At 40.3% G+C, this 24,314-nt stretch overlaps 1 protein-coding gene and 1 long non-coding RNA gene across 5 annotated transcripts in view; one reads left to right on the plus strand and one right to left on the minus strand.

Annotated features, from left to right (window-relative positions):
* Positions 1–24,314, minus strand: part of bnc2 (basonuclin zinc finger protein 2) — a 324,547-nt gene that overhangs the window by 135,523 nt on the left and 164,710 nt on the right. The window lies entirely within an intron of this gene.
* On the plus strand, positions 11,296–14,675 carry LOC143740147 (uncharacterized). The gene is made up of 3 exons (XR_013204770.1): positions 11,296–11,312; positions 12,532–12,594; positions 14,633–14,675. It is a non-coding gene; the product is annotated as an uncharacterized LOC143740147 (long non-coding RNA).

Consider the following 24,314-nt stretch of genomic DNA (forward strand, 5'->3'; position numbering starts at 1 on the left):
AGGCGGCCGTTATTTTAGAACATTATTTTAGAATGTGTTAATTCCATGGCAACGTGTCATGCAGCCACACTGTATGACAGATGTTTTGCTTTTATTTCTTTTTTCCTTTTTTATTCATATTTACAAACTTGTTAACTGTATCATGAGCTATATGATATATTCAGATTTTCAAATATGTGTAAGTCAATGTGTTTTGTCATTTAAACACCTTTATAATTATCATGTTAGTTGATCTAATGTGCAATGGGCGACACCATGTTAGTTTGCACCACAATTCAGAGAATCAGATCTGTCGAATTTACATTATGTAAATGCATCCATGTCTCCCGAAATACATAAAAGTAAGTGGCCGGTGAACTAGGAGAAGAATAGAGTAAACTTAAATTTAAAATTTAAATTGAGGGGCACAAATCAGATCTGATGCCCCTTTTGCCCCGTTGTTGTGCCGGCCCTGTATATAGTAATACCCTGTATATAATACAAAGACTTCAATCAAATCTCCAGTAGAGAAAATTCTGGTTGCTCTTAATACTTTGATAAAAGGTGATATTGAGAGTGCAAATATTTTTATTCTGACTGCAACAGTGGTGGTAAGTAACGAAGTAGAAATACTTCGTTACTTTACTTAAGTATTTTTTTCGGGGATCTGTACTTTACTTGAGTATGTTTTATTTGCATCTACTTTTACTCTTACTCCACTACAATATTGAAGACAAAGTTTACTTTTTACTCCGTTACATTTCCCCATGCCTGCTCCAAGTATTTATTACACTGGCTTTCCAAACCAATGAAAAACTTGGTTTTATTTTGAAAAAAAGAACGCACGAGCTCTATGCCAGCATACGCTCACATAGCACTAGCAGTCAGTTTGCCATTGTGGAAGATGACCGCAGAAACAGGTGAAGGTGCAGCTCTGCCCAGCAATGATCCCGAGATTTCCGCTTACCTTGAATCTTGCACATCTTCTGTTTGATGCAGCTAATGTTATGGAACATGTCTATTGCAGAGCTGCCAACTCTCACTCATTCAGTGTGAGACTCACGCAATCGACACTTTACACACGCTCTCACGACACACATCCATTTTCTCACGCACAGAAAAATCGCGAAGCAAAGAGGACATTTACACCGACAGACAAGACAGATTAGGTTACTTTTGATATTAAACAAATTCTCAGCTCTCAGATTCTGTCAATTATATTACGAAATTTAAACAATAAATACTGTTTTGGAGCTTTTAAATGTGATGTGACAGATAGCTAGCGCCTGCTATGGGGTGCCGTTAATCTCTTTACTACTAGTTAATTGTAAATAAACACAAATGAACAATAATAGGTAGCCTATGTTGAAAGATACAGTACAACTTACCGAAATGTATATACCTTATACATAATATCAATAAATCAGTGTTTTTCAACCGCGGAAAGAGGTCAATAAAACAGCTGGAGAACAATATGTCACATAACGTTACATTTACCTCAGGAAAAAAAAAACATTTGATGACCATAGCATGTTAGTTGGCTGGAAAAATTATTATTTTATAATATATTTAATATTAGTATAAATTAGTATTTTGTTAAATGTGCACTATATATTTATTATATGTTTACTTATATCATTAAAATATTATAAAGTTGTTATTATAATAAAAATCACATGTATTTTTAACATGTAATAATACCAGCTGACAGGGCTCTCTGTAGCCTATGTTTACAGAATTAGGTGAGATTTTCTTAATTTAAAAATTAACATGTATCTACTGTACCAAATATTTATCAAAATGAATCTATATTGAATCAAGATCGGAATCAAACCACAATAATTGAATTGAAATTCACTAAACTTAATGAAATTGTTTGAAAACTGAATGAAAACTCCTTGAGATAAAAGTATACAGTACATGCAGACAATACTTCTCCAGTCCTTTTAAGAAAATGTCCTGGTAGTGAAATTGCTAATTGCCGCATGAGCTACGAATAACATGGAAGTTACAATGGTAGATGAGTAAGTCCTGGACTTCTACCTGTCAATGAGAGAGAGAGAGAGAGAGAGAGAGAGAGAGAGAGAGAGAGAGAGAGAGAGAGAGAGAGAGAGAGAGAGAGAGAGAGAGAGAGAGAGAGAGAGAGAGAGAGAGAGAGAGAGAGAGAGAGAGAGAGAGAGAGAGAGAGAGAGAGAGAGAGAGAGAGAGAGAGAAAAGTCACTGCTGGAGTCAGGGAAAAGGAAGATTCAGCTGAGATGGAAAGAGTGTTTGTGTGTAGAGCAGTGCTCCACTGACTTCAGTATTCCTTGAGTCCCCTCCCCCGAGGCTTTTAAGCCTGTGCCACAGCCTAATAATCTGTTCTAAGTGGAACTTAGAGTTCTGGTCTGCAGAGACATGGGTAGCTTTGTTGTGGAATCATTAGTGTGTGAAGTGCACTCATTTAAAGACAAATGGTGGGGCAGAACCATGCAAATGACCCATTTCTGTTTGCCAGGCAACCTATGTCTGCAAGCCCGCTGCAATGTATTCTGCCAACTTGTGACGGCTTGCCTTCCCCAGGGGAAGCAGCAGTGTCACAGACACCATTATTTCTGCTTCTTAACAAATTTATCAATGTGTGAAATAGTTTAGGCAGCTGGTGACACACATTTGCTTTAGCACATCATGCATAATTCAGACCAACAGGACCACACTCTAGCACTGAGTGCAAATTGAGATAGCAGATCTATGTCAGTGTTGGTAAACAAGATCAATGACAAGGTAGGGATGACAGCAAAGCTTTTACACATTCGCTGTTTTTAGGATGCATTTTTCATGTCTCACCATTCTAAAGCGCTCCGGAAATACTTTGATGCCACACTAAATTCCAAACAGAATGAATTATGTATAGAAAAAAAAATTTGCTACTTGACCAAGTACTCCGACATCTCTGAACAGAATGAAGAGGGGAAACAGAATGAGCACACTCATTCCAATAGTAAAAGAGGTACCAGTATTCTTTGATTTTATGCATTCAGTTTTCGGTGTGGGTCTATGAAGTTTGTGTACTAACTGCTGCTGTTTGACACAGAAGCTGTTTGTTTATCTTTTGTGTTGTCTATTTTTGTCTATGTTTCTTCTAGATTATTATTTTATTACCATATTTTCATTCATCGCTGGTGGTTCATGCTGGTATGCAGCTGGCTGCTGCATTGCACCGGTCTGCTGCAAGCTCTCTCCCCTGAACATCTGTGTGTCGAACATTCGTGTTCAGTGCTGACGTCCCACCGTTTGATTGGTCCTTGTTCTCTGGTGTGGGAGCTATGGGTCGTCAAATTTTGTTTCATGACTCAAGCAGGGACTGCTGAACATTATGAATATGTTGACTCCATTGTTATGTTATTTCTATATTTTTTATATTATGTGTTTTTGTCACTTTATGAAGAAACATTATTATTATTATTATTATTATTATTATTATTATTATTATTATTATTATTATTATTATTATTATTATGTATACATGGAAATGCTCATGATGCTGTGCTATATGTAGAATAAAGCTTTGACTGACCTCTTTTGACTTTGACCTCTTAATTTATTTGTGTAAAACTTTCTTAATTAGAAAAACATTACTCCTTCAGAGTGCTCCTTCAAAGAAGAAAAAAAAAAAGAAATACAAGGAGGGGGAGCAAAAGACGAAGATTCACCACCAGTAGAAGTAGGCTGTAATGCTGAAAAATATGGAAGCAGTGGCCATCACAAAGAACAAGAGCTAATTCGATCAATTCTGTGACTTGTGAAGCAGTGGGAAAATGCAAGTGCCCACAATAAATAGAAAGGAATATCCCACTTACCAGCCGTTGTACATCACTGCAGTAAAGCTTTTATAAAGTTAGAATAGGTTAAAAAAAAAACAAATTAAGAGGAGGGCAGTAATGGGGGAGCTAAGATAAGGAAATATTCCAGGTGCAGTTATTTTTGTACAATTTAATACCATTTTGTACAGTTTCAGGCAATATGGGTGAATGGAAGCACACAGGAAGTGCCATCTGAAGTAGAGTACAGGGTCATTGCAAATGCCTTAATTGGTTGCAGATGATGTACTGAAAGAACTGTAGTAATTGGAGTAATGTCTGGGTATACTTAATGTCATTGCAGTGAAATGAACAGTATTCTGAAGTTCTGAAGGCGGAGTTTGTGTCCTCTTAATGAGTCTATAGGAAGGGCTGCAGGTGTCAGAGCTGTGTCTTATTCAACTTCACATTCCCACATGAATATTTTTTGTCGTAGATCCTCTACCTCCTAACCTAGCTCTCTCTCATTCACCTCTCCCTCCACCATCTCATTCTCTCTTCCTGTCCGTCTCGGAGTTTTAGACCAGATTTGAGTCTCTAGAGGGAAGTCAAGCTACTGTCATTTCAAACCCTGTGATAACTAGACTCAAGGATGCCCATGAAGAGCTCAGGGGAACTGGATAGCGTGGACTGTTCTCTCTTTCTCCCCGTCTCTATCTCTCTCTCTCTCTCTCTCTCTCTCTCTCTCTCTCTCTCTCTCTCTCTCTCTCTCTCTCTCTCTCTCTCTCTCTCTCTCTCTCCTGTGAGATGAGCCCACACTCTTTGTCATAAACCAGAGCTGTGTTGTTGTCTTGACTACATTGCTCTGAGCTTCAGTCAGGCTGCTGGGAATTGGGGAATAGTTGTCTTGACTGTTCCAAGGTCAGGCCTCTCCACATGACAGTTACTGTCTTCCTACAAGCAGGGAAATCAATACTTTCGGACTGTGGCTGTGCCCTCAGTGTACAACAACACCATTCCTTGACATCTGACATGTCTCCAGCCGATGTCAGACAATCAAAACTCTATCTGACACACATTCTGTTCACATATCCGACTCTCCATTCCTCTTTTGCCTATTATCTCTGACTCAAGTCTCATATCCCTCAATTTTTATTAAATTTGTGTTTCACATATGGGGAATAAAAATGTGTTGCACTTTTAATGTTTACATGCAGCCAAATAATACATTAATAATCGAATTGGTGGCTCAACCCGACTGAAAATATGTAATGTAAAAACGTCTCGGTTACGTATGTAACCCTCGTTCCCTGAGTAGGGAACGGAGACGTTACGTCAGATGACGACGAATGGGGTTTCGCGTAGAAAGCCTATCAACTTCGAGTATTACAAAACGAGCCAATGGCAAAGAAAATGCCATGGGTCTGCGGAATTTGCATAGCGTATCTCCGCCCTACCTCGTGGGTATAAAAGGAGGATGCCGGCAACATGCAGATATGTTTCTTCGCTGAGGAGCCAGGACTGAGCTTCAGGCGATCCCCGCGGTACAGCGGAAAGTGGCAGGAAGACGTAACGTCTCCGTTCCCTACTCAGGGAACGAGGGTTACATACGTAACCGAGACGTTCCCTTTTGTTGTCACTCCGAGTTGCGTCGGATGACGACGAATGGGGTTACCAGTCTAATCACGCCACCTTCTCGGCTGCTTCCAGTGCCCTGCGTAAATCTGAGATCCCTGTCGTGAGACTGGCACGGACGAAGGACTCCTATTTAGCACCGGAATACCAAGGTACACTGGGGAGCATATCCCAAGGTTTAGGGGAAAATGCAATTATTGCCAACCCAGAGGGGGGGTACTTAGAGAATACACATATGACCCGAAGGATGCATATGGAGAACACTGGGGTGTCCAGCCGCAGCTGGAATATTTCAACCCCAGAGGTGGCAAGGTGGCTTGCCAAGGGAAAGACACATGCTCAGAGAGGCTTACAGTGGAAATACACATGTGGGGGTCGCTCAGGGGAGGGACCATGCACACGGGAGACACCTAGCCGACACGCAGGCAATAGACACTGGCACCGACGTCAGGAGTGCTGGAGGAACTCAGGGCTTTCGGGAAGCTCATCTGAGGAGAATATCACACGTATCCAGTCCGTGGAGTGGAATGGCGAGCAAGCGAAGACACCTGAGCGGGTCCAGTACTAGCTGGTTGAAGCGAGTACATGAGAGGACACAGGCTCCACTCGGAGATTGTAGAATCTGGCGAATGTGTTCGGTGTCGCCCAGCCTGCAGCTCTGCAGATGTCTGTCAGCGAGGCGCCATGCGCTAGAGCCCAAGAGGACGCCACACTCCGGGTGGAGTGGGCAGTCACACCAAGGGGGCACGGTCGACCTTGCTGCTGGTAAGCCAAAGCAATGGCGTCCACTATCCAGTGAGACAACCTATGCTTTGAGAGAGCCTTTCTCTTCAGCTTCCCACCATAACAGACAAAGTGCTGGTCTGAGGTCCTGAAACACTGCGTTCTGTCTACATAGGCGCGGACAGCGCGTACTGGACAGAGCAGTGCCAAGGCTGGGTCTGCCTCCTCCGGGGGCAGCGCTTGCAGGATCACCACCTGGTCCCGAAAGGGAGTGGTGGGAACCTTGGGCACATATCCAGGCCGGGGTCTCAGGATCACGTGAGAGTAGGCCGGCCCGAATTTCAGGCACGCTTCGTCAGCGGAGATTGCGTGCAGGTCCCCTACCCTCTTGATGGAGGCCAGTGCAACCAGGAGCGCTGTCTTCATTGACAGGAACTTAAGCTCCACTGATTGCAGAGGCTCAAATGGAGCACTCTGCAGGGCAGTTAACACCACTGAGAGGTCCCAAGAGGGAAATAGAGGAGGGCGAGGAGGATTCAGTCTCCTTGCCCCTCTCAGGAACCTGACGATCAGGTCGTGTCTTCCCAAAGACTTACCTTCAACAAAGTCATGCTGTGCGGCAATGGCGGCGACATAGACTTTTAGGGTGGAGGGAGACAGCCTTCGGTCCAACCCATCTTGAAAGCACGACGCTGATCGAACATCTGCGGGGGCTTCTTGGCGAGAAGAGCACCAGTTGACGAAGAGGTTCCACTTCAACGCATAGAGATGTCTCGCTCTAGCGGAAGTGATGGTAGCCACCACCGGTGGTGGTAGGGTACTCAAACCTGCCTCGTCCCATCCAGGAGCCACACGTGGAGGTTCCAAAGATCGGGACGAGGGTGCCATAGGGTGCCCCGTCTCTGAGAAAGGAGGACCTTCCTCAGAGGGATCGGCCAGGGAGGTGCTGTCGCGAGGAGTACTAGTTCGGAGAACCAGATCCTGTTGGGCCAGTAAGGCGCAACCAGAATGACCTGCTCCCCGTCCTCCCTGACCTTGCGCAAGGTCCGACGCTCGCGGCGGCCCGGGAAGGCATGGCCGTCATCTCAGGATCTGACTCGACAAATGCCATATGCACACCCGAAAGTGGCAGCACTGTCAAATCTTCACTTCCTGAAGATTCTAGCCCGCCCTGTGATGCTGCGATGGACAACAGATCCGATTCTGGAACGTCAAAGTAAACCCGCGGGGGTTCCGAAGACGGGCCCCTGGCGTCCCGTGATCGTTCAAGGGTTGCGTCAATGAAGAGGGGGGCATGGGGCACGGACGCATAGTCGGCACCTTTTTTCCACACCAACACCCTCAGGTCACCCTGGCCACCAGCCGAAGTAGCACCTCACGTGGAGAGTGTTAGATCGGGGTGTGGATGAGGGGACTATCTCTCTCACGAGATCACTGAGTCTCGACCATAATGACGCGATGGTCACGTTCCCGCGGGGAGAACTTGTTCTGAATTAAATTTCGAACAGATTGGAAGAGGTAGTGAAGGTGGTGTATAGGTGGTGTAAACAGAACTTTTAGAATCAGAATGCATAGTGTATATCCATTGTGTACATATATGTGTGAGTGTGAGTGTGAGTGTGAGTGAAATAGAAGCTATCCATTCAATTGTTCTATTAATCTTAAATGTCATAAAAGAAGAAGAGATTAAAAGAAGAAGAAGAAGGAGACAATCCAAGTTGAAAATCCAAAATAAAATACTGGAATGTCATTCTATTTTTCTATCACTTTCTTTCCCCAGCAAAGGGGTAAGCCAAGAATCGACCAAAATGTTGGTTGCTTAGGGACACACTGAGTAGAGCTTCTGTGACTCTGATCCTATCAAGAAAGGGTCAGACTCTCATCCCTTCCAATAAACATTAAGCTTGCAATTCATTTCTCTCCAGTTGCCTACAGAAAATGCATCAAATAAAACAGCCACTTTAATGAATTGGATATTGAACCATTCATTAAAAAAATTCAAATTCACTTAAGTCAGCATAGGGCACAATGAGACTGTAACCTGGGCTTTCCAGCCAATAGGCTCTTAAATCCAACAGGGACATTAAAAATCACTCCATGGGTTTAACCCTTAAACTGCCTGTTTATTAACCATGGTTAGTCTTTACTATACAAAACAGCAAAACATTTCCTCAAGTATGGTTTCAATAATGAAGACAGAAGGATTCACTTTGGCAACATAATTTTGCCAAGGACTCTCCAATTGGTGAAGCACAGACTTAATTGGAATTGTATTTGTAACCCTAAAATTGTTCTAAACCTGTATGAATGTCTTTCTTGTGATAAACACATAATAATATATTTTGAAGAATGCTGGTAACCAAAGAGTTGATGGACTTCTTTGACATATATTGTATGGAAGAAAAAAAAAATACTATGGAAGTGAATGTGGACCCATCAACTAATTGGTCACAGAGAATATTTACAGGAAATATTTACAGAAAATATTCCAAATATATTATTTTGTGTTCAGCAGGAGAATTTCTTTTTACAGGTTTGGAACAGTAACTCAGTAAATTATGAAAGATTATGAAAGATGTGAAAAATATATGCAAAAGATATAAAAGCTTTTGAAAGAAAGGTTCGACTATCTCTTTAATGGACTGGTCATACTGTTAAAGCCTTACAGTGGCTCTTTATGAACATTGTGCTGACAATGGTTTTTAAAATCATCTGGTCTCCTTTATATATGTATAATAAAATAAAATAATAATAATAATAATTGTATATACTATATATATATATATATATAGTTAGTTAGTTATATATTATATTATATATATGTATAGTTCTCTATAGCACAGTACTTACAGTGTAACAAGTACAGCTTAAAATAAAGTGTAACCAAATTTTGTTAATAATGGTACTGGGAAAAAAAAGTAAGATTTATTAGAGGTGTAAAAATAATATTGCATATGTTCAATTAACATTTAGATTATTTTGCAGAAACTTGTATCAGTGTGAGTGTACTGAGGACACGATACAGGAACTAAACCCACTCAGAAATTATTAAATAACATGTTACACAAGAACCACCAACTGGACATAAGTGGTCTCACTGAGAAGAAAAAAAGAGGGAAAAAAACATCCATTTCAGTGGAGTGGAAACAAGACACCATAACCTCAAGAAAACTTTGCAATAAATACACTAAAGCACAATTGTGTATGTCTGAGAACTGACAACATAATGTTCTCATTTGAGACTGTTTTTGCTATCTCTTTTTAAATACAATATATATATATACATATATACACATATACACACATATATATATATATATATATATATATATATATATATATATATATATATATATATATATATAGGGTTAATATTTTGCATTTATTGAATATGTTGTATAAGAGAGGCTGGTGGTAGGGCTGTCTAGTGGATGTCCTCCACAATCCCATGCCCTCTCTTTACTAATGTGTCTGTGCAAAAAGGTTGCTGGTTTTGCCAAATATTTCCATTTGGATTTGTGGCACTCACAAAGACTTTTATAACATAGTTTAGACACACACACACACACACACACACACACACACACACACACACACACACACACACACACACAGACACACACAGACACACACACACACACACACACACACACACATACACACACACACACACACACACACACACACACACACACGTTTGGTTTCAATGTTGTATGGGGACATTCCATAGACAATGATTTTTATACTGCATAAACTGTATATTATATCCCTTTCCCTAAACCTACCCACCACAGGAAACTTTCTGCATTTTTTTAGATTTTCAAAAATTATCACAGTATGATTTATAAGCTGTTTTTCTCATGGAGACCAAAACATGTGCCCAGAAGGACAAGGAGTTTGGATATTGCTATCTTTTTGGGAACATTTTGTCCCCATAATGTATAGGGAATAACTGAACCACACACACACACACACACACACACACACACACACACACACACACACACACACACACACACACACACACACACACATACATACATACACACACACACACACACACACACACGCTAACACAAGCTAACTCACTCACAGAAGTATTCAAATGCATATTCTCTTTCTAACCGTTCACATTCCTTTCTTTTTTTTTCTCTCATATACATACACATACATTCATCAACTGTCCTTTACGGCCCCTCATCTGTTTCCATTTTTCTTGCAAATGCTCAGGTTTTATTGCCTCAGTTTAGTATTTCATGGCAGATTTACCCAGTGGTTTGGTCCTTCACCAACTATAGCTCTAATGACGGCATATCTCTTGTAAATTGTGGCGTACCAATAATCTTCAGCTCAAAGGGACTTTTACCCCCACCCACCCCCAAACACGCACATTCTCACTAAAACAAACACACACACGCACGCACGCACGCACGCACACACACACACACACACACACACACACACACACACACACACACACACACAGACCACCACCACCACCACTCAGAGGTGGCCTTGCTTGCATTTTTGCCCTTTTCAAAGAAACACCTACCTTTTCCTGCCCTGTACACACTAAAAACTCATGGGTTATTTCTTCAACCCATTTTCTGGGTTATTTGTGTTGGGTCAAAATTATGGGTTATTTTTTTAGAGAGTAACCCTTTTCTGGGTTATAGGGCTAATATTTTGACCCAATTCCTGGGTTGTTTGGGTTTCTGGGTTATTTTTCAAAGAGTAACCCATGTTCTGGGTTATAGGGTTGGCTTTCTCTCTCTCTATATATATATTTTTTTTGTTGGAGGGGTGTATTTTATGTAGTTATTATATTATCATGTCAACATAGTTCATAATAATGACCAATCACACTTGCGTATTGTGTACATTATGATAAAACAGTATCACCATTTGTAGGAGAAATAAAATGTCACACCCTCTAAACATGGATATATTAACTAAGAAATAGAAGATATAAGTTCATATATTACATCCTTGCCCCTATATTATTTAAATCAGTGTGCCAGAAATTCAGAAGAAGAGCAAGAAGAAACGCCTCTTTCTCTCTCTATACCCCCGCGCGCGCCCGCGCCCGCGCAGTTCTGGAATTTTCTCACAGTCGTCGACTCGTTTGAAATAACTGTCGCTTCGCGCTCAATCCTTTTGGCCTGTGCCTCTTCGGTGGAACTTCATCGTGTATTCAAGGTAAGCGAGTATTTTCAGTGTTGATGTAACGTAAACTTTTATGTGTCAATGTCCCCGTTGTTAGTTTAGCACCATTTGCTGACAAAATTACCATGACTTAGTTGCTACGGTGAGATAACAAGTTAACCGTGGCAAGTCTGTGGTAACATCTAACGTTAACTAACGTTAGTTTTAAGTCCGTGTAAAGTTTGTCAAACTAAAGAAGAAGGTGTTATTAACCACACAGCCAGATTTGAATGATTAAAAATAACGATAAGTTCATGAAATTAGGTGTCAAAATGGTTGAAATGCTTTGTACACATTGTTGAGAAATACATTTAACTGTTATGACCTATTTAATGTGTTTAGAAGAAAATGACTGAATTCACTTTACACGGTCTTTAAAGTCCCCGTGAACCGGAAGTTGCAAACGACTTTTCTCCAGTGTTGTGACGTATTTCCGAGAGAAACGGAATACTAAATGAGGCAAAATAGTGTGCGTGGCTTTTTTTCCAACTAGCACCTGATTGGATCTAGAAAAGTAGGTGTTTCATTCAAACACACAGGCAGCCTGTGTACTGTCACTTGGAGGGGCGTCGTTACGGATGTTAAGCAGACACCCAAACCGTCAAACCTACGTCATCAGGGAAGGTCCTCCAATGCAGAGGGGAGGGGAAATTTCAGATTTTGATTAAAGATTACGAAGCCAAAAAATTTTTTTGTGTGGATTGACTTGCATGGATGAATTGTTCACCACAAAACGATCAATTTAGGCAAACAAAGTAAGTATGGTCAATTTTGAATTCATGGGGACTTTAAGTTCTATTTTTCATAACCTTGTGGCGCCATTTGGCGTCTGTCCGCGACCAGCGCCCAGCAACGGCTAAGGACCTTGTTCAAAACCCTGCCGCGCAACAGAGCGCCATTTTCATAGTTTTATATTAAATTTACATTTATTTGTTACGGATGCTTTGAGGTAAAGTGTTCAGAATGAAGACTCAGCTACGATTGTATTTAAATTGTACAGTACAATCATAAAATAGTACATACATTATCGTAATTCCACAATGTCATTAAACATAACAATATTGCTGGCCGTACATTGTACTGTACATTTAAATACAATGGTTGCTGAGTCTGCAGTCTGAACACTTTACCTCAGAGCGTCCGTTAACTGAATGAATTGAGAATATCACCTGAAAATTGTTTGCTAACTTCTATATTGCTATGTTCTTTCCAGGTCAATGGACAGCTTTGTCACTCTTCAGCTAACCGCTGTCTGAGCTGATCGAAAATTTTAGAGGTGAGCATTTTACTGCCTAGAAACTTGTGCCTTATCTTTAAGCTGTTATGCATAAAATGGGCCAGATATTCATCTCTGCATTAATGTCATTACAGTTGTTAATGAAATAAAAGATGGACAGTATAGATTAGGGTTGGGCGGTATTTCGGTAATATCGTATACCGCGGGGTCTTAAAATAGCAACGGTATCAGTTTCAATACCGTCATTACCGGCACTTATATATAATAAATAAATATAATTTATTCAATGCCTAAAAATGCTTATGTAGTTGTCATCAAGTGACAGTGTGGAGGAGAAAGAGAGAGAGAGAGAAGGGAGAGGCGGTAAATACTGACGAGGCAATTTGTAAATGTTGCAATAAAAAAGGTGAGAGATGGAAACACCTCTAACCTAATGTCGCATCTCCGAAACAACCACCCACTCAGTGCTGCGAGGATGCATTTTGCCCCGAGTTCATTAAATAAGCGCATTAGTTTATATTTGTTAAAATATTATAATGTTATTTTTTTTACGTTGATAATGAAAACTGAAGAGCACTAGTAAGATGGGATGCATCGGGAGTCAGACATTGACCAATTAATTAAGTTTCATTTTGTAAAAGGCCTTTCTTTAAAGTGAATTTCGTTTTTTATAAATTGTATCCTAATTTTAATTTTTTTTTTTTTTATCAACCAATAATAAATAAGAATCAAATATATCAGACAGCATAATCATGACTTGATCATGCGCTGGCGCGCCGCGGTCACTTGCATTGAAATCTCATTATAAATTAACCGAAACTCAGTGTATGTCTCACAGACATGACAGATATCTAAATAAAGCTTGAAATTTCATTAAACTAAACAATTCAAAACGAAAAGAAATAGGCCACTTGCTGATTATTTAATCCATGATGTGCATTTCTCTCTATGTGCGTTCATACGGAAATGGCGATCATCAAATTAAACGAAACTATTCCAAACGAAAAGAAATCGGCTAGCCTACTCTCTGATTATGTAATCCATGATGTGCATTTCTCTCTATCGTTCACTATGGAGATGGCGATTCATCAATGTCTTTAAACTAAACAATTCAAAAGGGAAAGAAATATAGGCAGCATACTCTCTGATTAATCCATGATGTGCATTTCTCTCTATAGGCCCGTTCACTACGGAGATATCAATCGTCAATTTCTTTAAACGAAACAATTCAAAAGGAAAAGAAAAAGGCTAGCCTATACCTTCTGATTATGTAATCCATGATGTGCATTTCTCTCTATATATGCGTGTTCACTACGGAGATGGCGATCGTCAGCTTAATCTTTGCAGCACTGACAGAAAAGTTGTATTAATAAAAATCAATGGACGATTGTCACCGGATTTACAAATGCACTTGTTGCTTGTTAATTTAATTTAAATGAATTAATAAAATGAATACAATTGTCATAATTAAAATAATTAAATATTATTAATTGTCCCATTTTTGCTCATTTAAAAATGGTATTTATATCTACCACCCAGCATCTGGGTTAAACAATTATTTGGCGCCACCATATTATAACGGCCCACGTATTAAAAATAGTCGAGTCTAAATAGGGCTACGGCTCATATTACACTTAATGCCGTCAACAGGGATCAGACACAACGTGCACGGGTTGGCCTTGATTTTTTGTTGTTGTGTTTTTTATGCCCGATCTGGTATTCAGTTTCTGAACGGTGTAGACACAAGCCAACAGTTTGGTGACGCTGTCTGAGCCTTATGTCATAATTTTTAATTAGTCACGGTAATACCGTATACCCCGGTAAAATAGGGAGGAGGTTTGACGGTATCAAAATTTGGATACCGCCCAAGCCTAGTATAGATCGTCATTCACAAAAAATGGGTAATGCTGCAAAAGAACCACATTAGTTAACTAGCAAATTGGGCCACATTTTAAAACAAAAAGGCCACAGTATTCCATTAAAAGTGATTATGTTAGCTTGATAATCAAAGAGTGACTGGTGAGATTGTCTCGACTTATTAACAATACTCATGTTGTCTTGTTTTCTGTCTTTTCAGATGAAGAAATAGATGCCTACAGATGCCAAAGGGGAACTAGCTCTAACACTGCTACCCACCATGGTGCCACAGGCCCTCTACAGGGTTGGGAAGAAGACTATCCGGCAGTCCACTGAAGAGTCCCGGACAGCGTTCATACACCAAATGCCTGTAAGTACAATGGACCAGTTTCTCAGCACCACTCTGAGAGAGAATATTCTTAATTCTAACCATACTTTACAGTTGAAAGAAGGCAATCCAAATGACATGTTTCATGTGAAAGCTAAAGGGTGAAACCTGATTTAAAAAATAAAAAAAAATCCAAGGTTCCTCAGTTGTATTTAAGTTTTGGGCAATGCCATCCAAGGTAGCAATCTGACTAGAAAATGAAGTTAAAGATGTTAAGTTTTATTATTCAGTGGTTCTCAACCCACATTTTCTTGTACACATTCATGACCCACACATAAAGAACACACCAATTAAGAACCACAGCTCATTTGGCTTCCTTGTAATATAACACAGACTGCTAGTCTATTATCTTGCTTACAATTCACCTTCTACACAATATTCACTTTCTTTTACCTATCTTTCTGTCTGTCTGTTTTAGGTTGGAACAAATATGGTGGAATTCCTCCAGCAATCAAAGCCATTCCCCACTGTCCTGGCGCTGGGAGATCCCCAGCAATGTGCCTCTCAGGCATTTGTTATATTAGCTGGTCAGGCACTCCCTCAGAGCACACTGCTTGGAGCAGTTGACGTGTGCTTCAAGGCATATTATGTTCTTGATATCAACTACCCCAAGCAGTGTGCTCCCGCATGGGAGTTTCTGCAGCAAGTTGTGTATCATATTGAGGGATCTGAATCAAATCCAGTCAAATTTCTTAATACTGCCTTGCTTAATTGCAGAACTGTTTAATTGTGTTAAGCTGCAGTAAATTACATGACCAATGTTTGTGTTCTGTTTTGTTAATTACCATCATCATCATCATCAGCTGTTCTACTTTGTAGTCTTGTTTAGTGTGTGTACATCCTGCCTGTCTGTACTTTTTGGAGGTACTTTTAGTAAAACATTTGAATTGGAACTTTGGACTCCTCCTCTTCTTCTTCTGCCTGCACCACACCGTGACAGATATAATGTAAAACAAAGTTTTATTTTCTGAAATAAAGAGTACTGTCATAGTAACTAGTTTATTTCAACCCAGATATTGGGGTTGTTCTTTTGACCCAGAAGTTGGGTTATAGTTAACTACTATGTTGGGTTTTTTAAACCCAACATTTGGGTCAGGTATTTAACCCAGAATGTGGGTCAAAAAGAAGAACCCAATTTTCTGGGTTGAAATAACCCAGAAATTAGTTGGTCCCTTTTTAACCCAGGATTTGGGTCAAAATTAACCCATTATGGGTTATTTTTGACCCATGAGTTTTTAGTGTGTACAGGCCACACAGTATGGGCCACTAGAAACGTTATGAATATAAAGCGAGAAAGATGAATTTTGTTAGGGACAGAGCAAGCTGAAAGCTGATAACTTTTACATTTCATTTGACAATAGTGCAAACAGGGTCACCGTGATTTTGCCAAGTAAGACATGTTCCTGGATCAACATATTTTGTTGATCCTGGAATAACATTCCTGTCCCAAAATTTTGTCCTTACCCTGTCCCTACCCCTAAACCTAACCCTACCCATAACTTTTCCCTAAAATCAGAGGGAAATGATAGGTGAATAACATTGATGTTGAAGCACCTAACCCTGGTTCTAAGCCTAAACTTGACATAAACTGTAAACTTGTCACCCAAATCTGATTGGTTGATCTGAAAGTTGCTCCAGGATCAACAAAGATGTTGATCTAGGAAAATGTGGTACTTGGTGAAATCACGTTCACCGTGCAGACATTGTTTGATTTTGTCAGATGACATTCTAATGATGTCTGTTTTACCAAGAAAGGAATAAGTCACCCCAAGAAATAAATAGAATTTGAACTAAGCTGTTTATTGAGATATTACTTAGGATCACATGCATTGTATTTAAAATTATACTTTTTTTACACTTTTTTTTTCAAAATTGACTTTAAATTGTTATTAAAAATAAAAATCTTTTCAGGTTGAAAGATGGAATATCATGCCCTCCATTCCATTTTTTAAAATTAGAATTACATTACCTATAGAATTCTCGGTAACACTTTACAATACGGGTGCACTAATATGCATTAATTCATACTTAACTAATGCACAGATAATCATGAGTTAATGTATGACTCATGAAGAACTAAACCATTAATTAATTATTACTGCATCAGCAACTAATAAAGAGTCTATATGATTAATAGATTAAGTAAAACATGAATTGCTATCAATTAAACGTGTCGTCATGTATTCATTCCTTAATAACATATTTTATTAACTAATAGTGTAAATTAATGTGTTAATTACCACAATTAGTCAACGCTATGCACTTCAACTTCCAGTTGTCTGCTTTAATTAATCATTAGCTAATGATTTGCAAATCTACCATTATGTTATGACTTTACTTGTTGAGGCACATGACTATTAACTAATTGTTAAGTAATATGTAATTTTGGTTTTGACATCCACACTATGGATTTTAAATTTCCCGCCTTTTACAACCGGGATTCCACTGTGCCAGATGAACCACCGTATCCAACAGTTCATGGCACAAGAGTGTGTCAGGTTAAGCTTGAGCTCTAGGATTTAAAGGAAGAACACTGAGAACATGCGGCCAAGCTCTGCTATTTCATAACACTGTGTCTTGACCAGACAAAGAAACTAGAACGCATTATAATCAGTGATACAACACTGGATGCGACACAATGCCAAACGACACAACAAAACCCCGACAGTAAACTGATGCCACCTTATTTCTGACGTACTCCGAGCTCTTGCGCTACTTCTGTTATGAAGGACAAATGGACTTGCAATGGTCTGTCATGTCCAGTGTAAACAGCTGTAATGGTCTCGTCCAGTTTAAACACGGTGTAAAAGAGTCAGTATTTCAGATTCTGGTGTGCTGATATTTGTGTGCGGCCCAACTTACCCATCCTTCAAACACTCTCTGACATTACACTCACTGCATGTGCAACAGCCCACAGACCTTTGGTGGGGATGACAAAACCCATAACCATAATGACATATTACTTAACAGTTAGTTAATAGTCATGTGCCTCAACAAGTAAAGTCATAACATAATGATAGATTTGCAAATCATTAGCTAATGATTAATTAAAGCAGACAACTGGAAGTTGAAGTGCATAGCGTTGACTAATTGTGGTAATTAACGCATTAATTTACACTATTAGTTAATAAAATATGTTATTAAGGAATTAATACATGATGACACGTTTAATTAATAGCAATTCATTTATTACTTAATCTATTAATCATATAGACTCTTTATTAGTTGCTGATGCAGTAATAATTAATTAATGGTTTAGTTCTTCATGAGTCATACATTAACTCATGATTATCTGTGCATTAGTTAAGTATGAATTAATGCTTATTAGTGCACCCGTATTGTAAAGTGTTACCGAATTCTCTTCTAACTTGCAATGTTACTTGTGCATCATACAAGTCATATGCTTACAGTTTTTTTCGATTGCTAAACGACAGTGAGCACAACTGGAGCTACATGTGCAAAACTCTAACTACAGTCTGCACAGCAGCAGTTCATGTGGACCAACACCGTGGATTTACAGCACTTTGTTCAAATGCTAACACACTGCTGTCAAAACTGTGAACCACACATTAAAAACAGAATAGATTTCAGCCTTGTGCCTTTCAAACACTGCTGATTGCAATTTCAGAAGAAAGGCTAAGCAGGTCTTGTTTGTTATTTGTTCGAATTACAGTATGTACTTTTAGTTTCTACCTTTTTTTTTCTCATTACTGTAATTCCGTAAATTACTACAGACTATTGAAGCAAACTGCTAATTTTCATTTACCTTAAAGAATTGTTATGTTCAAAAAATTTAAATAAATCATGTGAAAGAATGTCACTCTTTTCTTTGAAGAAAATATTACTTTGTATAAAGTCACTGAAATTGTTCAAACTGTAAAGATGAAAAGTTTGTATTTTCTGTATTGGTGTTTGATGCTAGTGTTTTTACTCCCAGTGTGTTCTGAGTGAAAGTATGTGTTATCTCAGTGAGGGTTGTGCATAAGTGTTTGGCTGCACTGAGCCTGTTTTGAGCCATGTGTTAAGAGTTGTGTTGCTTGGAATGAGTTTTGCAGGTGATGTGAACTGTTTAGCTCAGGTGCCTGTTGGTAGTGCAGACTGTAGTTAGAGTTTTGCACATGTAGCTCCAGTTGTGTTCACTGTCGTTTAGCAATCGAAAAAAACTGTAAAAAAAAATCCTTTGATGGAGGAAACAGACAGAATTAATGTTTAACATGACATTTCCTAACGCCTCATGTGCCCTGAGCAGCACTGCATCAAAATGATGCAGTTTTCTATTTTTAAACTTTTTCTTCATTGTCTATGTATAGTTAATTAAATAATGATTATTCTATTTTTGATAGATTGTGTAGCCTGTTGTACTTGAATAGGATATGGAATTTGCACTGGCAGTGTATTTGAAATGGTACTCTCTAGCACTATGATAACATTGCAACTTTCTGCATTCTTTTTCCCATATCGCTCTTTTAACATGTTACTAATCTAACCTTACGGTAATGGCACACTACTGTCACACTATTGACATCTTCCTATGTATTTTTGTAGTTTGTAGGTTTGCGTGGATGTCTTCTCTATCTCTTTCTATCTATCTAAAAAGGAACCATCCGACAGGACTGCGAGGAAAGAGAAAGATTTTAACACGTTAAACCTTTACAATTCGCCAATTCAATTTACTTTTCTCTTTTCTTGATCCTTTTTCTGACAGTTTTCTAAAGTTGAATACCTATATAATTTGACAATAAAAAATTAACACCAGATATGTTGGTGTAGAAAATGCCCGCTATGCAGTAATAGATTAGAGATATAACCGCCCCCTTGTGACTTTAAGACACAGTTCGCTGAATGTATATGTTTGATGTATAAGCGTTAGTTGCAAGTTATAATTACGTATGTGGGCCATGCGCATTGTGAATTGCATCATCCATATGTGTGTGTGGATGAGTGTGACGTACAACAACAGAAGAACTGCGCTAGATCACTAGTGAACTGACTCGAGGCCCACAGAGAAGGAAACGAATAGTTGAAATAAAGTCGTCATTTATTTATTTTTTGCCCACAAAAAGTATTTTCGTTGCTTGATAAACTTAAGATTGAGTCACTGTAGTCAGACTATTTTAACGATATATTTAATAACTTTTAGGGGCTGGCAAGCTTCAATCCCTTAAGAAGCCTATGGAGGAGTGATCCAGCTCTCAGATTTAATCAAAAATATCATAATTCGTGTTCCGAAGATGAACGAAGGTCTTACGACGTTGGAACAACATGAGGGTGAGTAAATACTGACAGAATTTTCATTTTTGGGTGAACTATCCCTTTAATAATAATAGAGGGTTAACTCTTGTTATTTTTCTTAATTTACTAATTGAATATTGTTATATATGTTTGTTTAGAACCACTCATATAACACTGCACTCCAAACTACTCTGTACTATTCTGCCATACCCTCTGCTACTTGAACTTTGCTTGTTCAATCAACCAAGTACTATTACTATATAAGCCTCTACAAGTCTTAAGCCATTAACGTATACTTTTTCTCTAACTGGACAACTTATGTCTGGTCAATATTCACCAGCACTCCCCACTAGCCACAAATGGTCCTTTGAGTCTGATTTGAGGAGCTGTCATTAGACCAATGTATCAGAGTGATCTAGATCCTAGATCTGACCCTCCTGAGCCCACAGTCAAACCCAGATGAACTAGAAAAGTGCCGCTCCCTAGTTACTTGACAGACTTTGATATCACTGATCGTCACCAGAGGCTACAGACACTACAGAGATTAGATACTTCCCCTGAGATGAGTGACGACTCCAAATCGCAAGGAGCGGCTGCACCTAACCTCATTGCCACCTCCCCTCAATATAGAGTAAATATGCAGCCATGGCAGCCTCTGATAGAGTGAAGTCCAAAAAAGAGAAAATTAACAACAGTGAGCACATACTCCCCCCCCCCCCCCCCTCTCTGAGCTGTCATCATATGTCCTATCATCAAATGTCCTAGTTGCAGCAGTTGCGGAAGGAGACCAAGGAACTGCCACATAACTGCTATGAGCAGATAAGGAAACTGGAGAAGAGGAATGAGGCTCTGGGAGCACAGCTGAGTAGACTTGCAGTGAGTGATCGGTCTAGTCACCACCAACAGAGTACATCTTCCCCTGTTCCTCAACTCTGTGCCTCAACCCAAGCTGCCTCAAAGATTGAGTGACAGAGATTTAGACTTAGCGACGACTTAGAACAGAGGCTTCAGCGGCTGAAGATGATGTCACAGCTGACTCACGCCCGACCCACACACCACCAGGCCTTCCCCCAGAGATCTTAAGAAGTGGCTACAGCTTGACCAAGTAACATGTTCATCCCAGTCAAAAGAGTACCTATAGGGTACAAACTTCGTGAAGCCATATCCAAGAAAGTTCTTACAGCTGTGCAACACTTTGGAGAACATCCTGCCAGCAGATGCTAGAGAGAGATTTATGTTCCAGATTCTCATTGATTGCCTGAAGTAAGAGGAATCACTGTTGATTGCAGACTCCTATTGCAACTCGTTATACCCCATCTCAGAGATTATTGCGGTGCTTAACCAACAGTAAAGACATTCCCACCAGATGACCCATCAGAGAATAGCCGAGCTTATGGACGGTCCGAAAGTCGGCCACAGATGTTCGCATTGAGAGTTTGCTTGCTGATTAGTATACTTCAGCAACTGGGGAGTAAAAGCTATGTGGAGGTAGAGAATAATTCCCATGTATTGAAACTGTTGTGTAAGCTGCCGCACAATCTGCTGACTCGTTTTCAATGGTTAGTTTATCCAGCCCCAACAAGAACACATACACACCTTGCTAGATTTATCGGCGGGGCTCAGAGTTCGAGCTGCAAGTTCAAGATAGCACCAGGTTCTATCCCCCAGCAAGTAAGCCAGTACCCACACACAAGAGGGGACACCAGAGAGACTTGAGATACTCAGCTAATGCCACAAGCATATACCTTGGTACAGAGAAAGACAGCAGTGACATGCTAGTTAAAGATCCTAGCCCAAAGCCCAGAGACAGGAATAAGTTCAGCCCATATTCCCATGCTCAAGACCACTTCTTGAACAGGTGTGCCTGTTTACAGAGACTCAACAGAGATCATAAAATGCAATGAATGCAATCACACAAGAGATGTTGGTGTAGTGGAAAAGCCCACCAGGCCACACAGTGTAACCTCAGGACTCTCTGCAATAGTTGCAATTGCCGACACTTGTACATCTTCCACAAGGTTAACAAGCCTTTGCAAAGATGTCTGAGGTGCCTAAGGTCAATCCTTCTGAGAGCTTCTTAGTGAACACAACATCAGAGAAGGTGTACCTAAATTGGTCAACCGACAGCCCACAAGTCTTTTTGAAGATCTTTAAAATACTTAGAAATGGCAACCACTGCTTAGAGACTTACGACCTATTGAATGACAGGTCCGAACGCATCACCTTCATTCGGCAGCCAAGCAGTTTGGATTGACTGGTTGAACAAAAGAGCTTGTCTAACAAACAGTCAGACAAGACCTCCACATCCTGCTAGGTGCTTCAGTGACCTTCACAGTGTTACCAGCATCCCATCTCAGTACTTATTTCAGTACTTGACAAACCTTCACAGTAGAGGCACTAGGATTAGCCTAGCATGCATATACAGTTGATGAGTTACAGCGTAAAATACCATCATCTACAGGTTCTGCACTTGCCACAGATTGAATCTGTCCACTCCTCCTCATAGGGCTGTATTACCCTCACCTCATTACCCCAGTAGAGCCAGTACGTCTATATAGACCCACCAAACAGTTCAGCTGCCATCAAGACCCGACTGGCTGGGACTCAGTATATGTGCTCCCTTACTGCATGAGAAACTCACTACACAACATGTCGGCATGACCGATGCTTCCGGCGAAGCTGCAGATCTTGCAGCTTTGTTGTTGCTGGGTGTGGATCCTGGCATGTGCAGATGGATTTTGGACTTTTTTTGGATTTTGGAGAGACGGCAGACAGTCAGAGTAGGTAGCGTAATATCTAAGACGACCACGGTGAGCACAGGATCACCACAAGGCTGTGTACTGAGCACTTTACTGTTTACATTATGCACGCATGACTGTTCTGCTACTTTCAACACCAACAACATCATAAAGTAACTCCTCGAGTCCAAGACTACGAGAGTTACAGTGGATGGAATAGTCAGATATGCTTGTTACAAGTTAAACATATGAGCCTACCCAGATAACACTCTGCATTGTCTCCGAGGAATAGAGAGACGATTAGAACAAGAACCAGCACAAGCAGCAGCCCACCAGATGAACAAGTTAGAGGAGGCAGGATATGTACAAATAATATGTCCAGACCAAATGGATGAAGCTGAAGAGATGTGATATATCCCCCACCAGATGACACAGCATAACAGCAAGAAGAGTTGTCTTAAACTGTTAATTCCAACATGGAGGTAAAAAGTCAACCAATTGCTCCTTTCTGGTCCAACACTGGAAGGGCCCTTCCCTGATGTCTATCCTCCCGAATTTCCATGAACATACTTTTGCACTGAGTAGTGACATGTAGAGGCATGTTTCCATGCTCAGTCTTCGAGGAGATATAGAGATAGCTTTCTTGACTGCCCATTCCAGAGTTTCCCCAATGAAGCAACCGTCCATATCTCATCTTGAGTTGTGTGCTGCTCTGACAGGAGTGCAACTAGCCAAGTTATTGAATTCCGAATTCAGAACTCAGTGTTCCCATCCGTCAAGTCACGCTCTGGTCAGATTCTGTTACCGTGCTTGCATGGTTTCAAGCTGACTTAAAGTCTTTGTTGGCAAGAGAGTAGCAGAGACACAGGAACTCACAGACACAGAGGCCTGGTATTATGTCAATTCCAAGTCTAATCCAGCCAAAGGCAAGACTAGGGGCAAGATCTTCCCTCTTTGCTCTCAACGAAGGCGGTCGCATTTTCTCTCCCTCTCCCTCCCCTTACCTCTCCTGCTTTGCTTCTCTCGTCACGTCTACTGTCTTGTACTTTGAGAGACTCTCGCTACACTGCTTTCCAAAACCAGGAAATTATGGATTTGATCAACTGGTCTCTCAATGCAATTGACACCATCTTCTCGACGAGAAGCTTGGGTTCGGGGGAACCTTTCCGTGGAGGACATTGAAGATATCTACCTATTCGGCACCATGATAACAGGTCTTCTGCTGATTGGATTAGGCATTGCCCTGGTTTATCGAGGAACTAAACAGACGGTGACAGCTGTCAAAAGTCCTGCAAGGCTGCCCGTCATGATTGAAGCGGTGGGCAGAGCTGTCAGCACTCAGACTGGGTCTATGAACCACAATATGGATAACATCATGGAGAAGCTCACAGCTTTGCAAAGGCAAATGGATCGTTTCAGAGACCAAAATGGACCCAGAGAATAGCCTGTATAAATCTAATGCGGCTACTCGCCCGAAGACCAAACAATCCCAATCTTATCTGTTTCTGCACCCCCCTACCAGCACTGGCCTTGGCCAAGGCCGC

Source organism: Siphateles boraxobius, unplaced genomic scaffold (assembly GCF_051911475.1).
Source record: "Siphateles boraxobius isolate OS27281-9 unplaced genomic scaffold, OSU_SipBor_1 17, whole genome shotgun sequence".
Lineage (NCBI taxonomy): Eukaryota > Metazoa > Chordata > Actinopteri > Cypriniformes > Leuciscidae > Siphateles > Siphateles boraxobius.